At 32.8% G+C, this 23,427-nt stretch overlaps 1 long non-coding RNA gene across 1 annotated transcript; it reads left to right on the top strand.

Annotated features, from left to right (window-relative positions):
• The first annotated feature begins 20,301 nt into the window (after positions 1-20,301).
• LOC105178798 (uncharacterized) lies at positions 20,302-22,966 on the top strand. The gene is made up of 4 exons (XR_016064926.1): positions 20,302-20,688; positions 21,536-21,616; positions 21,859-22,086; positions 22,580-22,966. It is a non-coding gene; the product is annotated as an uncharacterized LOC105178798 (long non-coding RNA).
• The last annotated feature ends 461 nt before the right edge of the window (positions 22,967-23,427 follow it).

The raw sequence follows: 23,427 nt of genomic DNA, 5'->3' as shown, positions 1-23,427 counted from the left end.
ACAAATTTCAGAATCATGGCTTTATTGATTGAATGTACATACAAATTCCATCCATAAATCACTAGTGTTCACCAATATAATAAAGAAAAAAAAGAAAAAAAAAAAAGAGAGAGACAACAAAGAATCTTCACAAATTCAATCCAATACAAAATTGAAAAATCTAGAAAGCCAATTTTGAATTTTTTTTTTTTTTGAAGAGTTTGTTTCAAAAATCAAAGCTGAAAACAAAAAAAATTGTATTTACACTTTGAAGATTGACAGCTTACCAATTTTATGTTAGTACTTCTTAAAAATTTATATTCAAAATAAAAGATCTAATGAAATGAAGAAGAGTGGAGATCCCAAACATGTATATTTGTTTAGTAAAAAAAAAACCACAAAGAAAGCAAGAAAGAACGTAATATCTGCCATGCCTGTTGTACTCTTGGACATACTTGTTGGAATGATGGTGGTGGAGGGGAAGGCGGAGGTGGTGAAGGCGAAGGTGGAGGTGGTGGAGGGGATGGCGGAGGTGGTGGAGGTGAAGGCGGAGGTGGTGCCAGAAAAAAGAAATCAAGTGGGTCCGGGAAGTGCATACCATTAACTCTCCAACAACCATAAAAGTTATCTCTCAATTATAGTTTCCATCTACAAGGTGAAATTAAATATATGTTAGATTTTGTAAAACACTATAAAATAGAATTGAAAGGTGAATGAAATTGAATCGTTGAATAAAGATCTACAATTCTCCCATTATTTGAGTTCTGCTCAATCTTCTCTTGTGTGCACAAATAATTCTTTGGAGTATGTGGGGGGGAGGGGGGAGAGATACAGAGATGATATAAAATGGAGGATACAAAGACAAGAGGGTGAGTAAGCGATCGTTGGGTGATTTATTATGTATGTGAGTATGTGAGTGTGTGAGTGTGAATGTATATATGTAAATACGTAAAGAGTGATGATGAAGGTATTTAAAGCAGAACAAAAAAAAATTCAACATCAACCACAACTAAACACAACTTTCATAGGGAATATGAGTATATTTGTGACACATGAAATTTTGTCCAAATTCGGAATAATTACAGTGTTGCAACAATTTAAATAACGTACACTAAAAAAAAAACAGGATTTGGCACGTATCAGCAGGCCATTCGATAGCCCGTTTCATATTGAAATGGGTATTGGAATACGGTTGGAATAGAACTTGATAGATGATGTCATGATCTCGATATTTTATTTGTAGCATATATGCTAGAACATAAAATCTTTATCTTATCTTTAATCAAATTATGTTTCCAATATAAGTGCAAGGTCCATTATTTTTTCATAAGAATTGTTTCTTTCATGATTTACTTATAGTGGATATGAACAAAGTAGAACCTAATAAAAAAAAGAAGAAATTAAAGCAACTTCCAATATGTCCAAAATATATTCAAATTATTTCTCGCATCTTTAAAACTCTGAGCAAAATTGCTCTACATTACACAATTCTAGATACAATTAGATCCCGTTCTTTTCTTTGTGAAAAAATCCTTCACTGCTTGAACGTATTAGCTCCTGCAAGAATTGAATCTTAATTATTGGTTGATCAAGTAGACCAATAAACATGCATGCGCCACATTACTTTCAACAAATTTCAGAATCATGGCTTTATTGATTGAATGTACATACAAATTCCATCCATAAATCACTAGTGTTCACCAATATAGTAAAGAAAAAAAAGAAAAAAAAAAAAGAGAGAGACAACAAAGAATCTTCACAAATTCAATCCAATACAAAATTGAAAAATCTAGAAAGCCAATTTTGAATTTTTTTTTTTGAAGAGTTTGTTTCAAAAATCAAAGCTGAAAACAAAAAAAATTGTATTTACACTTTGAAGATTGAGAGCTTACCAATTTTATGTTAGTACTTCTCAAAAATTTATATTCAAAATAAAAGATCTAATGAAATGAAGAAGAGTGGAGATCCCAAACATGTATATTTGTTTAGTAAAAAAAAAACCACAAAGAAAGCAAGAAAGAACGTAATATCTGCCATGCCTGTTGTACTCTTGGACATACTTGTTGGAATGATGGTGGTGGAGGGGAAGGCGGAGGTGGTGAAGGCGAAGGTGGAGGTGGTGGAGGGGATGGCGGAGCTGGTGGAGGTGAAGGCGGAGGTGGTGCCAGAAAAAAGAAATCAAGTGGGTCCGGGAAGAGCATACCATTAACTCTCCAACAACCATAAAAGTTATCTCTCAATTATAGTTTCCATCTACAAGGTGAAATTAAATATATGTTAGATTTTGTAAAACACTATAAAATAGAATTGAAAGGTGAATGAAATTGAATCGTTGAATAAAGATCTACATTTCTCCCATTATTTGAGTTCTGCTCAATCTTCTCTTGTGTGCACAAATAATTCTTTGGAGTATGTGGGGGGGAGGGGGGAGAGATACAGAGATGATATAAAATGGAGGATACAAAGACAAGAGGGTGAGTAAGCGATCGTTGGGTGATTTATTATGTATGTGAGTATGTGAGTGTGTGAGTGTGAGTGTATATGTGTAAATACATAAAGAGTGATGATGAATGTATTTAAAGCAGAACAAAAAAAAATTCAACATCAACCACAACTAAACACAACTTTCATAGGGAATATGAGTATATTTGTGACACATGAAATTTTGTCCAAAGTCGGAATAATTACAGTGTTGCAACAATTTAAATAACGTACACTAAAAAAAAAACGGGATTTGGCACGTATCAGCAGGCCATTCGATAGCCCGTTTCATGTTGAAATGGGTATTGGAATACGGTTGGAATAGAACTTGATAGATGATGTCATGATCCCGATATTTTATTTGTAGCATATATGCTAGAACATAAAATCTTTATCTTATCTTTAATCAAATTATGTTTCCAATATAAGTGCAAGGTCCATTATTTTTTCATAAGAATTGTTTCTTTCATGATTTACTTATAGTGGATATGAACAAAGTAGAACCTAATAAAAAAAAGAAGAAATTAAAGCAACTTCCAATATGTCCAAAATATATTCAAATTATTTCTCGCATCTTTAAAACTCTGAGTAAAATTGCTCTACATTACACAATTCTAGATACAGTTAGATCCCGTTCTTTTCTTTGTGAAAAAATCCTTCACTGCTTGAACGTATTAGCTCCTGCAAGAATTGAATCTTAATTATTAGTTGATCAAGTAGACCAATAAACATGCATGCGCCACATTACTTTCAACAAATTTCAGAATCATGGCTTTATTGATTGAATGTACATACAAATTCCATCCATAAATCACTAGTGTTCACCAATATAGTAAAGAAAAAAAAGAAAAAAAAAAAGAGAGAGACAACAAAGAATCTTCACAAATTCAATCCAATACAAAATTGAAAAATCTAGAAAGCCAATTTTGAATTTTTTTTTTTTTGAAGAGTTTGTTTCAAAAATCAAAGCTGAAAACAAAAAAAATTGTATTTACACTTTGAAGATTGAGAGCTTACCAATTTTATGTTAGTACTTCTTAAAAATTTATATTCAAAATAAAAGATCTAATGAAATGAAGAAGAGTGGAGATCCCAAACATGTATATTTGTTTAGTAAAAAAAAAAACCACAAAGAAAGCAAGAAAGAACGTAATATCTGCCATGCCTGTTGTACTCTTGGACATACTTGTTGGAATGATGGTGGTGGAGGGGAAGGCGGAGGTGGTGAAGGCGAAGGTGGAGGTGGTGGAGGGGAAGGCGGAGGTGGTGGAGGTGAAGGCGGAGGTGGTGCCAGAAAAAAGAAATCAAGTGGGTCCGTGAAGAGCATACCATTAACTCTCCAACAACCATAAAAGTTATCTCTCTCAATTATAGTTTCCATCTACAAGGTGAAATTAAATATATGTTAGATTTTGTAAAACACTATAAAATAGAATTGAAAGGTGAATGAAATTGAATCGTTGAATAAAGATCTACATTTCTCCCATTATTTGAGTTCTGTTCAATCTTCTCTTGTGTGCACAAATAATTCTTTGGAGTATGTGGGGGGGGAGGGGGGAGAGATACAGAGATGATATAAAATGGAGGATACAAAGACAAGAGGGTGAGTAAGCGATCGTTGGGTGATTTATTATGTATGTGAGTATGTGAGTGTGTGAGTGTGAGTGTATATGTGTAAATACGTAAAGAGTGATGATGAATGTATTTAAAGCAGAACAAAAAAAAATTCAACATCAACCACAACTAAACACAACTTTCATAGGGAATATGAGTATATTTGTGACACATGAAATTTTGTCGAAATTCGGAATAATTACAGTGTTGCAACAATTTAAATAACGTACACTAAAAAAAAAACGGGATTTGGCACGTATCAGCAGGCCATTCGATAGCTCGTTTCATATTGAAATGGGTATTGGAATACGGTTGGAATAGAACTTGATAGATGATGTCATGATCCCGATATTTTATTTGTAGCATATATGCTAGAACATATAATCTTTATCTTATCTTTAATCAAATTATGTTTCCAATATAAGTGCAAGGTCCATTATTTTTTCATAAGAATTGTTTCTTTCATGATTTACTTATAGTGGATATGAACAAAGTAGAACTTAATAAAAAAAAGAAGAAATTAAAGCAACTTCCAATATGTCCAAAATATATTCAAATTATTTCTCGCATCTTTAAAACTCTGAGCAAAATTGCTCTACATTACACAATTCTAGATACAGTTAGATCCCGTTCTTTTCTTTGTGAAAAAATCCTTCACTGCTTGAACGTATTAGCTCCTGCAAGAATTGAATCTTAATTATTAGTTGATCAAGTAGACCAATAAACATGCATGCGCCACATTACTTTCAACAAATTTCAGAATCATGGCTTTATTGATTGAATGTACATACTAATTCCATCCATAAATCACTAGTGTTCACCAATATAATAAAGAAAAAAAAGAAAAAAAAAAGAGAGAGAGAACATAGAATCTTCGCGAATTCAATCCAATACAAAATTGAAAAATCTAGAAAGCCAATTTTGAATTTTTTTTTTTTTTTGAAGAGTTTGTTTCAAAAATCAAAGCTGAAAACAAAAAAAATTGTATTTACACTTTGAAGATTGAGAGCTTACCAATTTTATGTTAGTACTTCTTAAAAATTTATATTCAAAATAAAAGATCTAATGAAATGAAGAAGAGTGGAGATCCCAAACATGTATATTTGTTTAGTAAAAAAAAAAATCACAAAGAAAGCAAGAAAGAACGTAATATCTGCCATGCCTGTTGTACTCTTGGACATACTTGTTGGAATGATGGTGGTGGAGGGGAAGGCGGAGGTGGTGAAGGCGAAGGTGGAGGTGGTGGAGGGGAAGGCGGAGGTGGTGGAGGTGAAGGCGGAGGTGGTGCCAGAAAAAAGAAATCAAGTGGGTCCGAGAAGTGCATACCATTAACTCTCCAACAACCATAAAAGTTATCTCTCTCAATTATAGTTTCCATCTACAAGGTGAAATTAAATATATGTTAGATTTTGTAAAACACTATAAAATAGAATTGAAAGTTGAATGAAATTGAATCGTTGAATAAAGATCTACATTTCTCCCATTATTTGAGTTCTGTTCAATCTTCTCTTGTGTACACAAATAATTCTTTGGAGTATGTGGGGGGGAGGGGGAGAGATACAGAGATGATATAAAATGGAGGATACAAAGAGAAGACAGTGAGTAAGCAATCGTTGGGTGATTTATTATGTGAGTGTGTGAGTGTGAGTGTATGTATGTTAATACATAAAGATTGAATATGATAAATGTATTTAAAGCATAACAAAAAATAAAATTCGACATCAACGACAACTAAACAAAAGTCTAATAGGGAATATGAGTGTATTTATGACATATGAGATTGTGTCCAAATTCAGAATATTTACGGTGTTGCAACAATTTAAAAAACATACTCTTCAAAAAAAAGGCGAAATTTGGCATGTATCAGCAGGCCAATCCAAAGCCCGTTTCATATTGAAATGGGTATTGGAACACAGTTGGAACAAAACTTGATAGATGACGTCATGATACCCATTTTTATGTGTAGCATATATGTTGGAAGATAAAATCATTATCTTTTCTATATTCAAATTATTTGTGCAATATAAGTGCAAGGTCCACTATTTTTTCATCAGAATTGTTTCTTTAATGATTTACTTATAGTGGATATCAATAAAGTAAAAATTAATAAAAAAAAAAAGAAATTAAAGCCACTTACAATATCTCCAAAACATATTCAAATTATTCCTCGCATCTTTAAAACTCTGAGCAAAATTGCTCTACATTACAAAATTCTAGATACAGTTAGATCCCCTTCTTTTCTTTGTAAAAATCATTCATTTCTTGACAATGTTCGCTCCTACGAGAATTGTATCTTAATTATTTTTTGATAACGTAGACCAATAAACATACATACGCACATTACATTCAGTAATTTCCCAAAATCATAGCTTTAGTGTTAGAAAGTACATAGAACTCCCTTCCATAAAACACTAGTGTTCACCAATATACTAAAGAAACAAAGAGAAAAACAAAAAAAAAAGAGAGAGAGAACAAAGAATCTTCACAAATCCAACCCCATACAAAATTGAAAAATTAAGAATTCTAATTTTGAATATTTTTTTTTTTGTAGAGTTTGTTTAAAAAATCAGAGGTGAAAACAAAGAAATTGTATTTACACAACTTAAGAATTTTAAGTTAGTACTTCCTTTAAATTTATATTTAAAATAAAAGATCTAACCAAATGAAAAAGAGTGGAGATCCCACACATGTATATTTTTGTTTAGTAAAAAAAAAAGCACAAAGAAATCAGGAAAGAAAGGAAGATCTGTCATGCCTGTTGTACTCTTGTAGGTACTTGTTGGGATGACGGTGGGGGAGGGAAAGGCGGAGGTGGTGTAGGGGAATGCGGAGGTGGTTTCAGAAAATTAAAATGAAGAGGCTTCGGAAAGATCACACCATTAACTCTCCAACAGCCATAAAAGTTATCCCTCTCAATTATAGTTTTTATCTACAAGGTGAAATTAAATATATGTTACATTCTGTAAAAAACTGTAAAATAGAAATGAAAGGTGAATGAAATTGAATTGTTGAATAAAGATCTACATTTCTCCCATTGTTTGAGTTCTGCTCCATCTTCTCTCGTGTACACAAAGAATTCTTGGGAACATGTGGGGGGAGGGGGGAGAGATATAGAGATGATATAAAATGGAGGAAACAAAGACAAGAGGGTGAGTAAGCAATTGTTGGGTGATTTATTATGTATGTGAGTGTGTGAGTGTGAGTGTGAGTGTATGTGTGTAAATACATAAAAAGTGAATATGATGAATGTATTTAAAGCAGAACAAAAAATAAAATTCAACATCAACTACCACTAAACACAACTTTAATAGGGAATATGAGTGTATTTATAACACATGAAATTGTGTCCAAATTCAGAATATTTACAGTTTTGCAACAATTTAAATAACATACACTACAAAAGAAGGCGGGATTTGGCATGTATCAGCAGGCCATTCCAAAGCCCGTTTCATATTGAAATGGGTATTGGAACATAGTTGGAATAAAACTTGATAGATGACGTCATGATCCCCATTTTTAATGTGTAGCATATATGCCAGAAGATAAAATCTTTATCTTTTCAAAATTCTAATTATTTGTGCAATATAAGTGCAAGGTCCACTATTTTTTCATCAGAATTATTTCTTTAATGATTTTGTTATAGTGGATATCAATAAAGTACAACCTAAAAAAAAAAGAAGAAATTAAAGAAACTTCCAATATCTCCAAAATATATTCAAATTATCCTCGCAATTTTAAAACTCTGAGTAAAATTGCTCTAGAATACACAATTCTAAATACTGTCAGATCCCGTTCTTTTCTTTGTGAAAATCCTTCATTGTTTGACCGTATTTGCTCCTGCAAGAATTAAATCTTAATTATTACATGATGAAGTAGACCAATAAAATACATGCGCCACATTACTTTCAACAAATTCCCAGAATCATGGCTTTGTTGTTTGAATGTCGATATAAATCCCATCCATAAATCATGGCTTTGTTGTTTGAATGTCGATATAAATCCCATCCATAAATCACTAGTGTTCACCAATATACTAAATAAACAAAGAAAAAGAAAATGAAAAGAGAGAGAGAACAAAGAGTCTTCACAAATCCAACTCTATAACAAATTGAAAAATCAAGAAAGCCAATATTAATTTTTTTTTGAACAGTTGTTTCAAAAATCAAAGATAAAAACAAAAAAGTTGTATTTACACTTTGAAGTTTGAGAACATACCAATTTTAAATTAGTACTACTTAAAAATTTATATTTAAAATAAAAAATCTAGCCAAATGAAGAAGCGTGGAGATCCCACACATGTATATTTGTTTAACAAAAAACAAAAACATAAAGAAAGCAAGAAAGAAAGGAAGATCTGCCATGCCTGTTGTACTCTTGGATTTACTTGTTGGGATGATGGTGATGGAGGGGAAGGAGGAGGTGGTGGAGTTGAAGGCGGAGGTGGTGCCGGGAAATTGAAATCAAGTGGCTCCAGAAAGAGTACACCATTAACTCTCCAACAGCCATAAAAGTTATCTCTCTCAGTTATAGTTTCCATCTACAAGGTGAAATTAAATATATGTTAGATTTTGTAAAAAACTGTAAAATAGAATTGAAAGGGGAATGAAGTTGAATCATTGAATAAACATCTACATTTCTCCCATTTTTGAGTTCTACTCCATCTTCTCTTGTGTGCACGAAGAATTCTTTAGAGTATGTGGGGGGGAGGGGGGAGAGATATAAAGACGATATAAAATGGAGGATACAAAGACAAGAAGGTGAGTAAGCAATCGTTGGGTGATTTATTATGTATGTGAGTGTGTGAGTGTGAGAGTATCTGTGTTAATGCATAAAGATTGAATATGATGAATGTATTTAAAGCAGAACAAAAAATAAAATTCAACATCAACAACAACTAAACACAATTTTAATGGGGAATATGAGTGTATTTATGACACATGAAATTGTGTCAAAATTCGAAATATTTACAGTGTTGCAACAATTTAAATAACTTACACTACAAAGAAAGGCAGAATTTGACATGTATCAGCAGGCCATTCCAAAGCACGTTTAATATTTAAAATGGGTATTGGAACACAGTTGGAACAGAACTTGATAGACAACGTCATGATACCCATTTTCTACATGTAGTATATATGCTAGAAGCTAAAATCTTTATCTTTTCAAAATTCAAATTAGTTGTGCAATATAAGTGCAAGGTCCACTATTTTTTCATCAGAATTGTTTCTTTCATTATTTACTTATAGTGGATATCAATAAAGTATAACTTAATTAAAAAAAAGAAGAAATTAAAGCAACTTTCAATGTATCCAAAATATATTCAAATTATTCCTCACATCTTTAAAACTTCGAGTAAAATTGCTCTACATTACACAATTCAAGATACAGTTAGATCCCATTCTTTTCCTTGTGAAAGTCTTTCATTGTTTGACTGTGTTTGCTCTTGCAAGAATTGAATCTTTATTATTAGTTGATCAAGTAGACCAATAAACATACATATGCCGCACTACTTTCAGCAAATTCCAAGAATCATGGCTTTATTGTTTGAATGTACATATAACTCCCATCCATAAATCACTAGTGTTCAGCAATATACTAACGAAACAAAAAAAAAAAAAAAAGAAAAGAGAGAGAGAACAAAGAATCTTCACAAATCCAACCCCATACAAAATTGAAAAATTAAGAAAGCCAATTCTGAATTTTTTGTTTTTTGAAGAGTTTGTTTCAAAAATCAAAGGTGAAAACAAAAAAAATTGTATTTACACTTTGAAGATTGAGAACTTACCTATTTTAAGTTATTACTTCTTAAAAATTTATATCTAAAATAAAAGATCTAACCAAATGAAGAAGAGTGGAGATCCCAAACATGTATATTTGTTTAGTAAAAAAAAAAACCAAAGAAATCAAGAAATAAAGGAATATCTGCCATGCCTGTTGTAATATTGGAGGTACTTGTAGGAATGATGGTGGTGGAGGGAAAGTGGTGGAGGTGAAGGCGGAGGTCGTGCTGGAAAATTTAAATCAAGTGGCTCCGGAAAGAGCTCACATTAACTCTCCAACAACAATAAAAGTTATCTCTCTCAATTATAGTTTCCATCTACAAGGTGAAATGAGATATATGTTAGATTTTGTTAAAAACTGTAAAATAGAATTGAAAGGTGAATGAAGTTGAATCGTTGAATAAAGATCTACATTTCTCCCATTATTTGACAATAGGGTGAGTAAGCAATCGTTGGGTGATTTATTACGTATGTGAGTGTGAGTGTGAGTGTGAGTGTATGTGTGTAAATACATTAAGTGTGAATATGATGAACGAATTTAAAGCAGAACAAAAAATAAAATCCAACATCAACGACAACTAAACACAACTTTAATAGGGAATATGAGTGTATTTAGGACACATGAAATTGTGTCTAAATTTGAAATATTTACAGTGTTGCAACAATTTAAATAACGTACACTACAAAAAAAGGCGGGATTCGGCACGTATCGGCAGGCCATTTCAAAGCCCATTTCATATTAAAATGGGTATTGGAACACAGTAGAAACAGAACTTGATAATGACGTCATTATCCCCATTTTTTATGTGTAGCAATATGCTAGAAGATAAAAATCTTTTTCTTTTCTAAATTTAAATTATTTGTGCAATATAAGTGCAAGGTCCACTATTTTTTCATCAGAATTGTTTCTTTCATGATTTACCTGTAGTGGATATCAATAAAGTACAACTTAATAAAAAAAAGAAGAAATTTAAGAAACTTCCAATATCTCAAAAATATATTCAAATTATTCCTCGCATCTTTAAAACTCAGAGAAAAATTGCTTATATTACACAATTCTAGATACTATTAAATCTCGTTCTTTTCTTTGTGAAATCCTTCATAAATACATTCATATTCCCTATTAAAGTTGTGTTTAGTTTTCGTTGATGTTGAATTTTATCTTACCATTCTTCCTCCTCCACCGTTCGGCCCCTTTGCCTTTCACTTCTAAGGTCAACGTCTCCCCAACCAATACCGACGATGTAGACTTTTAATCGTTGCCTCGTACTGGACCAATATATTTATCTACTCATGAAGATTTTTTTCAAGCCCATTCATGTTATAGTTCATGATAAACGGGTCAAAAGAGGGAGGAAGAGACTGAAGGATCACATTAATGTACGTCTCTTTTTCAAGGTCAACCTTGAGGTCCTTGAGCTTCTCCACAAGGAATAGCATCTTAACCTCATGCTCCTGTATAGAAGACCTTTTACTCATCTTGGCACCAAAAAATGCTTTTGCCACAGCATATCTAATATGCCAGTTCGGAACTGCATAAACCTGGCTCATGCGGAGCGTTATCAATTGGACATCATCATGCCTATCGTACTATTTTTGGATGTCATCGGTCAATGACCCGAGTATGATATTGTGAACCTTCCAGTTGTCCTCATGCTACTTCTCGAACATCAAACGTTCTTCGCATGTGGACCCTTTCGCGAAGGCCCGAGGAAGAGACCTATCCAGAACATAGGCCTTGTCTCAAAATCTAGGACAATCCTAAGATTTCGCATCCAATCATTGTAGTTTGTTCAGTTAAATCTGTTAGATTCAAGAATTGCAGTGGAGGGTTCTTAGACATATACATCAAATGTAAACAGAAATTTAGTAGATTATTGTAATATTAAATATCAAGTCGAGGACAAGGTCTTTAATCATTAACCTATCCTACTTTTTCTTTAGAAAACCCCTCATTCTCAAGTGGGGTTTCTATGCAATCATTTCCTAGTGGGCTTGCAGTCCACAAACGCAATTCTCCATGCCCTGCTTTTACGATTCACACGAAAAAAGGATTTGTGTGAGGTAACCTATACCATTCTATTCGAATGAGATCCCCAAGTTATTTTGCCTTGCTTTTTCATGTAATCTTGAGGAATCCAAGCGAATCATGCTACTCAATAATAGGCCCGACCCATCAACCAAACAAATATCGCAACTGCCCCGCCCCACGACTCGTGAGACATGGAAACGGGAGTATATTCCATTTGTTTATAACATTGCTGTGGATGGGAGGCTTGGATTTAATCAAACTATTTGAGTTTGAATCCATTATGGGCCTAATATTTAATTCGGACCATCTAAGTGAGATTAAGATTGTAGTAACCGATACCTCATCATTACGAGATTTTTTAATGCATTAGTTTTAATCATTGAGTATAAACAAATCATTCCAAACACATCATACTTCAAATATTAAAACATATACCACATGCAAAAACAAGTTTAGCATGCCCCTGTTGGATGATCAAGCCCAATCCTAAGTGACTCACTGAGCTCCCTGTGAATCTATGGTCAATTTAGGGTGTGGCCTGAGTATTACAAAATAGTAATCCATTATCATTATGAAAGGCCTTTCTCTTTGTTCTTCTTTCCTCTTGTGCTCCGTCTAACAAGCCTAGGCCTTCATCTCCTTGGAAGTTTACATTATTCAAAATAAATGAAACCTCAAATTCCTAACTACAGTCATTACAACTGCAGTTCGAAACCTTAATCAAAAGTTGGGGAGAGTACGAAAGGAGGAAGAAAAAAAGCCTTATTATTTCAAGGCTAAAAACAAAGGAAGAAATTCAAACATAAAAGTAAAACATGCATTCAGCCAATGAGCTTTGTCATCATTCCCATTGTTTATCCAATGAATAATAATTAATACATTTACATAATATATAAACATGCTAAACAAATAAATACAATCATTGTATTTAACAATAGATATCGAATATCAAATACCAAAAATATAATTAAATGCAGAAAATAACATACTAATAATGTAATTAAAAAGGGATATCATCCATGCATTCAATGTACAATTTTTTTTGTTTGTTTGGAAACCATTTCCTAATTAATTTATAGCACAATTTAATTTTAGAAATATCCAATTAAACTAAAATTAAAATTAGCCAAAATTAATAATTTCAAAAAAATTGCGGAAATCAGAAAAATTCACTTTTTTGGAAAAAATGACACAAAACGGCCAGTTGTTCGAAACCGCACACGGTTGTCTGTTATCGGCCTTGCACGCCCAGCGCCCAAGCGCTATCCTGCTAGGCAGTGACCAGCCGGCAGGGCAACAAGGGTTGTACTACTCTATTTTTTAATTTTTTTTTAAATTTCTATAATTATGAACTAAAATAAAATCATACATATATAGAAAATTCAATTTTTCAAAAAATGCATATATATCCATAATTTAAAAGAAAAACTATTACAAATTTTTTAAACACATAACCATGCTTCAAAGACATAAAACGTGTTTTTTTAAAACAAATTAAACACGTTCTTCATGCGCAACACATAATAACATGTTAATCCTAAAGCGAAAACACCGAAACGTAATTTGATACCATTGAAAGAATCGGTATGACCCGGGAACGCGCGGAAGTGTGAAATAAAAAAATTAAAGCTGTTCAAAAGGGTGTTCCCTTTGAAATTTTTGCGAATTAGGTTTTTGGTAAAAGAATAATAATAAATATATAAGCATGCTAGACATGTGGCTAGAGGATGAAACAAAAGGCACAAAAATGTAATATAAAACTTTACCTTTTGTTTCTTTGGATGAGCAACAATGTGCGTTGTTTTCCTTTTTGTTCCTCTTATGTTCACTTTATAATTCCAATTAGAACCCCTCTAATTTGTCCACACCACGCTATGGAATAGATATAGTTCTTTTTTTATTGGTAGATAGAAAAAAGAACAAGAAGAAAAATAACTCCAAACAAACACTATTTTTTAGTTTTGTATCAAATTCAATATAGAGCAAAAGGAGAATATTTTGACAGAGAGAAAAGGAATAGTTTTGTATATTACGTACAATTGAATTCAAAATTTAATAACTACCAAATTTGCCTCCAAGGTAACCTATACACACTCATGGATATAACCTTCAACCATGATGAAATAACTACTCCATTATGTTCATCATGGTGAGGAGTTTCAACTCCTTCTTAACTTGGTCAAACCTCCTTCAATTGGGCTTGGACTTTAAGTATACACCACACTTGATTTAATCAAATTAAATCATTTCCAACCAAAGTCCATTGTACAATAATTAATTAAATTAATTTTACCTCAAAAGAGTCCAAAGATTCATTTAATTCAATTAAATAAATCTAAGCCCGAATACTAATTAATTGATGCAATCAATTAATTAAGCCAAATCTAATAAATTAATCTAATTAATTTCAAGATGATAAGCCCAAAAGTTCATTAATTCAAGTAATTAATTTTTAGTTATTCGTCAAATGGATTATAAATAAATGATCCAATGATTTATACATTCTCCTTGAATTAATTTAATCTAATTAAATTAATTTTTTTCTTCTCGAATTAATTCAAAATTAATTCCACCAATTCCTTAGTGATTTGTGTGTGACTCTTTAGGTTCACCCTCAGCTAGACTTGGGTATTGTATCCAACATAAATAAATAATTAAATCTAGACTTGGGTGACCGTCTAGCAATGGCCCACAGCACTAGAGACTAGGTGAATGTTGGCGTAAATATTTAGGCTCTCAAGTTCTAAACAGGTCCAATCGTTCCATCGATCATCTTCCAGCCTTAGACTAGGACATGGAATTGGGCATCAGTTCCCATCCTAGACAAGGCAACTATGCTGAAAACTTGAAATGCATTTACTCTATTGTTCGACAAAGGAAACCATTTCCTATTCGACTAATCGCTATGGCAATAGATTTAGAGAGTCTAAATATCTCGGAGCGCATAGGAAATATATCCATTATATACTGATAGAGGACGAATTCTATCATTAAATCCACCGTCCCCATTACATACTCCGACTACACTGACAACGCTTATAACGACCATATTGGAGGTACAACCATATCTCGCCAGATCCAAGATATTGCCCTCATATGCATGTGGCTGCCATGATTCCACAAGTTCAAGAACTAATCATATATTATCGGAACCGAGAATTCAAGTCATACCAACCAAACCTCCAAAACTTCCACATGATGATTCTCGTGAGTCAGTTCAATCAATTAACAACCTTGTCAACTAATCGACTAAAATTATTAGACATCCCATGTCTGTCGTTGATGAAACACGGCACTCATCCAATGAATGCGATACTTAGTGTAAGTCTCTTTAGGACTCTCAATGACCAGTCTCGAGGTCCTCGACATGGAACATTTCAGACCAACCCTTGGAAGTTGGTTTCATAGCTGTCATCGAATGCGCAGCCTACCTACATGAGTTATTTAGGTTTGTGCCCACTTATTGTGATGTTAAAACAACATTCAACGTAAATAGTAAGCACAACAAACACATGCTGGTACAGATGAACTTACTATATTTATCAAATTAATATCACATTCATAAACATTCCTAAATTGTTCCCAAAATCGCCAATCCAATTAGCTTTCTGGTAACCTATTCTAACATTCTGAGTATACGTTCTTGACGATGGTGATCCCCGGTCCTTCCATTCCAAAATGTCTCTTTGATGTTTACCTGGAGTAGCTAATCAAGGACTTGTAGAATTTGTGGCATGTGGGTGTATTGATGCATGACAGTGCAAAGCATGAGACATTCCTAATGCGCACCACGTTGATGTGGATTATGAACGACCTATCCATTTATGGGATGACATTAGGATAGAGTTCCACTAGTGTTATAGGGTGTCTAATTTGTATGTAAGACACGTGAATTCTACTCGCAAAATTATAGGAAGGGGTGCTAGTTTGACTGCCACTGACACTTCCTCCCCTCGGACCATTCATACCATAGGTACAAGAAAGTATTCACTAACAACTGAGTACAAAGGAATGTTGCAATACCAAGATTGACGGGAGGACAGATCCGTGATTGGATTACGAGTTCAGGTTTATGGTTGAAGTGCCATTATCACTCCTAGATGGGTACGGTAGCGAGCATAAGTCGACAAAGAAAACATCTTCTGGGAACTCGAGTACTGGTCGACGCATCTAATAAGACATAATCTTGATGTCATGCACATTGAGAAGAAGGTGTTTGATAATATATTCAAAACCTGATAGATATAAAGTCTTAGATTCTTTGCAAATGGAACAGGAACAGACCAAGTAGAAATGACGACCTCTATATGAACGAACTTGTATCCAATCGTCTATTTTCAACTATCCGAGCCGAGGTAGTGGGGCATCAAATAAGAGATGGCTTAGTGGATCAGAACGTTACATAATCGAATGTACATATCAACCAACGGTGAAGTAATCACGTGATACTACGACTACGTGTAAAGAAACCGATATAATTTATTCATATTGTTATTTTAGACTTTAACCTATGTATTGATATGTATGTGAACAGGTCCTTTTCGAATGAACTTTACGAGCATTACCATTCGTAGGACCCTATTGTCGAGGAGCTAGTAGCTACTCAATTCAAGGATTGCTTCAAATGTCGTGTAAGTTGTGTCTTATGAATTGTGCCTTTTGAATTGTGTTACAATTGTAATTTGCCAATATATTATTCTCTAATATGTGCAACACAGGTGAATCTGAATTAAATTACACGAACGACGAGTTTTTGAAATCGCATTGTTGGGGTCCTACAACTGAGATCACAATATTCATGTGTTACTTTGTGAATGGTTACAATTTCCACACTGAACTTCATAGCGTAAGCAACTCTACTTTGAACTGTGGGGTCTGTCTCAAAAGCTCATCATATACAGACACAGACTATGACTTCTACGGGATTCTCAAAGAGATAATCAGTTACATTACCCACTTATTACAAACATGCAAATTATTTTGTTTAAATGTCGTTGAGTTGATCCCATGAGAGGTATGAAGGTATCCTCATTACCACTTCGATAATGTAAACTTCAAGAAAGTATATCAAAGTAACGAACTATTCATCCATGCACAACAAGCAATACAAGTCTATTACACAGAATACCCTAGCATGAAGTCACACAAAGTCGACTGGTTAGCTGTCTGCAAATCAAAAGCTAGAAGAGTCATTGAGGATGGACCAAAGTTGCGTTTCAAGAGGATGAGATAATACCTACTCCACAAGTTGCGATGGACAATCATAATTATGACCTGCATGACCCCAAATGGTATACAATTAGTTGTTGAGTTTTATGTTGTTAATCAACAATGAGTCGGTAGATCCTAATTGGGGACTTGTGAATCTAATGATGAGTCTAACGAAGATAGCTTTGACAATGATTACGAGACTGAAGAGGACAATAATTACAATTGAATGTTCAGTGTTTCTGTAATCAGACATTTGCAAATAATCCTTGTATAAATTACTGATTCATTAAATATTTTTTCAAAAATATATGGTCTATTCAGGAACAGTTATAAAAAGAGAAAACCGTTCCTAACCCATTTCAAATATCCACGATCGATACAAAAATTGTTCCTATTATAACCGTTCCTCATTGTACACGCATATAATCAAATGTAACATTAAGAACCGGCAAATAAATAAATATCATTCACGAAACAATTATAAAATTATTCAGAAAAAGAGAAAAATTCATAATTTAGAAAAGGTCATGATAAATTGAATGTTCCTATAAGAGCTTCAGACAATTTTCAATTGGCGCCATAGGAAAGGTGGAGGGAAATTCAATATTAGGAACTATCATTGAATATTTGACTGCTCCTAAATTAAATTTATATTAAATCGTTCCTAAAAGTATAATGAAATCGTTCACTACATAATATTAATAAAACCGTACCTGTAATTAAAACAAAAGCGTTCATAAAGGCACAAATTATTCCTAGTTCACATTCCGCTTACGATATCTCCACATCCGTGAGCTCGATTAATTTCAAACTTAAAGTCATATAAATATTATACATTCTGATGTAAAATCACGTGGTCTGACTGATAGTTGCATCGTTTTCGACCTCATTGATTGTAAATCAGATACTACAACTCAGTATCCGTATAACAAAAAGTTCCAAAACTTTATCAAATGTAATATTTTTCGATTCAATCATATCCAACGGTCTGATTAAAATTTTAACTTTCTGATTAGGCGAGACAGTATAACAGTAGAAGAGGCTACTAACAATATTGGATATACAAATTTACTTAATCTGTTGAACATGTATCAATATGTCAACAAGAATTATATGTGTGAATGGTCTACATAAATTTATGGTCAACTTTTACTTTGATCATTAACATTCAGGAACGATTTTTTCTACATTTTTAAATTTTTGTAATAAAATAAATTAATTTTGACACTTGTATTGGGACGGTCAATACAAGTATAGGAATGATCTTTCAAAATATATCTTAGAATGACATCGTCTGAGATGTTGGAATGATTTTAGTAATAAGTATTTCAATAAGTGATCGTGCCAAATATTCTCTCAAAATCCATTTAGCACATGAAATGTTGTCGTTTATCTTATTTTGGAGCGGACTTAGGAATGGTATAGTTACAAAAGTCCATTTCTAAGCCCGTTCCAAAAGTTAATATATATTTGATACTAAGCAGATTTTTTCTTTTCTCCCTCGATCACCCCCCACTCCACTCTCTCTCTCTCTCTCTCTCTTACCATTCGCCTCCCGCAGCCGCATTCCGCCGTCCCTCGTCCACCGCCCGCTTCCTCTGTCTGTTTGCCTCTTTGGCCGTTCGCCTCCCGGTGAGTTTTCTTCTTCAGTTTTTCTTTCCCCTTTCTTTTTTTTATATATTTCTGAAAATAATTTAAAAAATATAACTGAAAATATTTTCAGAAATATAATTGAAAATATTTTCAGAAATAGTTTCCCTCCCATTTTTCTGAAATGGATGTCTCCCATTTCTGAAAAAAAAAATTTGGTTAAAAATTTGCGAAAAGTTTTTTGAAAATATTTTCATAAACAGATTCTTAAAAATCAGTTTCAGAAATTATTTTTGAAAACATATCATATTTTTTTGATATTAAAATATATTTTTTGAAATTATAAAATTGTCTGAAAATATATAGCACATGAAATTAAACATATATTTTTTTTTAAATTAAAATATAGTTTTCTAAATTATTTAAAATATATTTTTATAAAATGAAAATATAATATTTGGAAATTATAAAACTTTTATATAATATATTTTCTGGAAATTAAAACATATTTTTGCTAAAATTAAAATATAGTTCTAAATTATAATATTTTTCTGTAATTTTTATCCGCGGACGCCTATAAATAGGGTGCAATGAAGCAGAAGGGGATCGTCAGAAAAAATCCTGTCAAACTCTTCAAAGCATAATATTTTCGATTCTGAGTCTTCGTATTATAAATTTCCTAGTTTATGGAGGTTTTCCTAACAAGTCAAGTCTTCTATCCTCTGAGAGACTGAACACTTATCTCATCCAATAGAGGAATAATATGTAAGTAATATTCTATATATTCATCAATAAAAGTAAGGCTTCTATCCAATTTATTGTCCAAAATTCTATTAAGTCCCTATATTGGAGTGTCTTCTAGGTCCTAAGGTAGGAAACGAAGTAGGATTGTTGAAGGAGCCAAGTACCTGTGAACCATCGTTTGCGGAAGTTTGGTTGGAGGGAGTTCGTAAAATCGAGGACTTGGAATACCTAAAAACAAGGCGGTCGGTAAAAGGTACGAATTTATGAGAGCTTAATTTATTTCGGATGCATGTTAGGCCGTTTTTAGAGCAATAAAATGGACTATTAGGCTTTATTACCAAAAAGGGCAAAATGGTCATTCAATTGACTGAAGGACCGAATCTAAGCAAAATGGAAAGATATAGATGTAAAACTAATATTGTCAAAATTAAAGGATCAAAATGATTTCGGAACATAAATAGAGGACTATTCGAATCTTTTTCCCCCATAAATATTTTGATTTTGGACTCCATTCATATGTCATAAATACACTCATATTCTCCATTAAAGAGGTGTTTATCTGTTGCTGTAATTGAGTTTTTTTATTTATCTTTTTTACGGGGGTGGGGGGGAGGCGATGGGGGTTAAATCTTTTGAAATTAACAATTTTTATTCTAACCATTTATTCAAGAACCAGTTTGTGAGGATCGTGCTACGTCAATACAACGTATTGATGTGGCATCATCCTGACTGTTTGTCATGAAAATATCTTATATAAGTTAGTATAAATATCATTAAATAATATTTTGAGAATTGTCTCAATTAAATTCACTCTATAAATTTATCCCCCCCCCCATATAGATGCATAATTTATTATCTATCAATTGCTTGGTCACCCTCTTGTCGTTGTTTCTTTCATTCCTATTCTCTCTCTCTCTCCCACACACACACACTATCTCTCTCTCTCTCCCACACACACACAGACATCCTTCCAAGAACTCTTTGTGCACAGAAGAAAAGATGGAGGACGTCTCAGATGAAGCAAGCAATGTAGATCTTTACTCAATAATTCAATTGAATTCAACTTTAGATTTTATTTTATAGATTTGTATAAGCTCTCACAATTGTTAATTTTTCACCTTGTTGATAATACTTGAGAGAGATAACTTCTGTGGTTGTGGAAGAATTAATGGTCTGCTCTTTCCGGAACCACTCAATTTTAATTTTTTGGCACCTCCTCCACCACCACCATCACAAGTGCCTCAAAGAGTCCAGCAGGTATGGCAGATCTTTCCTTCTTTCTTTCATTTTTTTTTCTCAAAAAAAAAATGTCTGATCTCCGTTCTTCTTCATCTATTCAGATCTTTTATTTTAAGTATAAATTTTATAAAATGTACTAAAACTAATAATTGTTAAATCTTGTAAGTGGAATACAATTACTTTTGCTTTTCCTTTGAATTTTGAAATAAAACTTATCCAAAAAAAAAAAAAACAATCAAAATCGGCGTGTTGGTGGGGGGGGGGGGGGGGCAGTTGCAAGATTTGATCTATTCTTTTATCTCTCTCTGACTCTCTCTCTCTCTATTTCTCTCTCTCCCTTTTTTTCCTTTAATATATCGGTGAATATTAATGATGGCATCCAAATGAAATTTATTTACAAGCTAAATTGTCAGATATGTTGTCAAAGATTCAACCAAACTAATAAATTTGACGATGTCAAAAATCAGTATAATAGTTTTTATTTTAAGACCAGAGTTAATTAAAGTATTATGTTTATTTATAGCTTGTTTTGAATTACCTCTTGATATAAGAATTCAACAAACCGAAGGATATTCTCTACAGTTAACACACACATAAACGCATATACTAAAGTATAATATAGAAAAAATCTATTGTCTATCAAACCAAATTAAGGCACATGGATTACATATATGTATTATGTCGTCAATTCATACCTGACTATGCTTATTCTAATAATCATATAACTTTTTATTTTGTTAGTTACAAAAAAATATATATAACTATCACCCACTATCCATAAAGAGAGAAAAAAATAAAAGCACTTAGGCACATGGATTACATATATTTATTGGTTAAGTTAATACTTAAAATTCAATTCTTGCAGGAGCAAGTAGGGTCAAACAACGAAGGATCTTCACAAAGAAAGAAACGGGACCTTATTGCATCTAGGATTGTGGAATCAAAAGTAATTTTACTCCGACTTTTAAAATGCGAGGAACAATCACAATATATTTTGTAGATGTTAGAGGTTGCTTTAGTTTCTTCTTTATGAATCATACTTTGCTTATATCCACTATAAGAAAATCTTGAAAGAAGCAATTCTAATAAAAGAAAAGAACCTTGCACTTGTATTACACATTTAATTTGAATATGAAATACGAAAAATTAGTATGACCTTATTTATATTCTTTTTTTCTTGCATCAAAGATTGCAACAGGGAAGACCACATATTATGTTTTATTACTATATGAGTGTTTGAATAGAAGAAAGATGGAAGCTAAAGAAATCCAGCTTTTGCAAAGGGTGGTCTTCCCGGTTACTGAAGAAGTCTATACGGAGATAGAAAGCAAGTTTCCATTGTCAATGAAAGAACAACTCGAGGGGAGATGGATTATTGAGGTTAGAGAACGCACAGGAACCACCAAAACTAAAAAGGTATATATTAATTAATATAACTACATGTGTCATTCAATTGAGTAGATACAAATAGTACATTAGTAAATATACTGCACGGGTTTCTTAATTAATTAGATTCAGAAGATACATTAATTAAAATAATCGCATGGGTCTCCTTAACTATATATTAATTTGTTAATATTATTTTCTTAAAATATTAGCTATTGGATTTATAATATGAATATTTCTCTATAAGGATCTATCTGCTCGTTAACAAGAGTCGTAATTACTTACGTTCCAAAATACATAATTCACTTGCATTAATTTCCTAACTGAAATTTCTTTTTCTTAGTTTAATTTCCACGAAAAGGTCAACAAAACCATCCGATCTATAAATTACATTGCCACATTCATTATGTACCGTGTGATTTACTAGACTCCGGTGAGCACTCATTCTAATGTCTTCAAACTTTGCAAATCTACAAATTTTACTGTGCAATTCTATGTTTGAAAACGCAATGTTGATGTGCAGGTTTGATGACCATGATATGCAGCCTTCTTCCCTGCAATTCTATGTGTGAAAACTCAATTTTGATCAAGGGACTTTGGCATAACAGCAGGAAGAAGAGAGTTAGGAAGGCAGCGGCTCGATGATTCAATCTCCGCTGAGATTGGTGCTCTGTGTAACGGGTTCTTGTGGTGTTGCCTCTATGGGTAGTTCTCATGGAGGTACTTGTCAGGAAGGTGGTGGTGGAGGGGAAGGCAGAAGTAGTGCCGAAAAATTGAAGTTAAGTGGCTCCGGAAAGAGCACACCATTAACTTTCCAACCACCATAAAAGTTATCTCTCTCAAGTATAGTTTACATCTACAAAGTAAAATTAAATATATTTTAGATTTTGTAAAAAACTGTAAAATCGAATCGGAAGGTGAATGAAGTTGAATCGTTGAATAAAAATCTACATTTCTCCCTTTATTTGAGTTTTGCTCCATATCTCTTGTGTGCACAAAGAATTCTTTGGAGTATGTGAAGGGAGGGGGGAGAGACACACAAATGATATAAAATGGAGGATACAAAGACAAGAGGGTGAGTAAGCAATCGTTGGGTGATTTATTATGTATGTGAGCGTGTTAGTGTGAGTGTGAGTGTGTGTATGGATGCATAAAGAAAAAATGAATGTATTTAAAGCAGAACAAAAAATAAAATTGAACATCAACGACAACTAAACACAACTCTAATAGGAATATGAGTGTATTTATGACACATTAAATTGTGTCCAAAGTCGGAATATCTATAGTGTTGCAACAATTTAAATAAAATACACTTAAAAAGAAGGCGGGATTTTGCACGTATCAGTAGACCATTCCAAATCCCGTTTCATA

The sequence above is a fragment of the Sesamum indicum genome, linkage group LG3 (assembly GCF_026168435.1).
Source record: "Sesamum indicum cultivar Baizhima isolate 11 linkage group LG3, ASM2616843v1, whole genome shotgun sequence".
Classification (NCBI taxonomy): domain Eukaryota; kingdom Viridiplantae; phylum Streptophyta; class Magnoliopsida; order Lamiales; family Pedaliaceae; genus Sesamum; species Sesamum indicum.
Note: the sequence above shows the minus strand (reverse complement) of the source record. Positions and strands in the feature narration are given on the sequence as shown.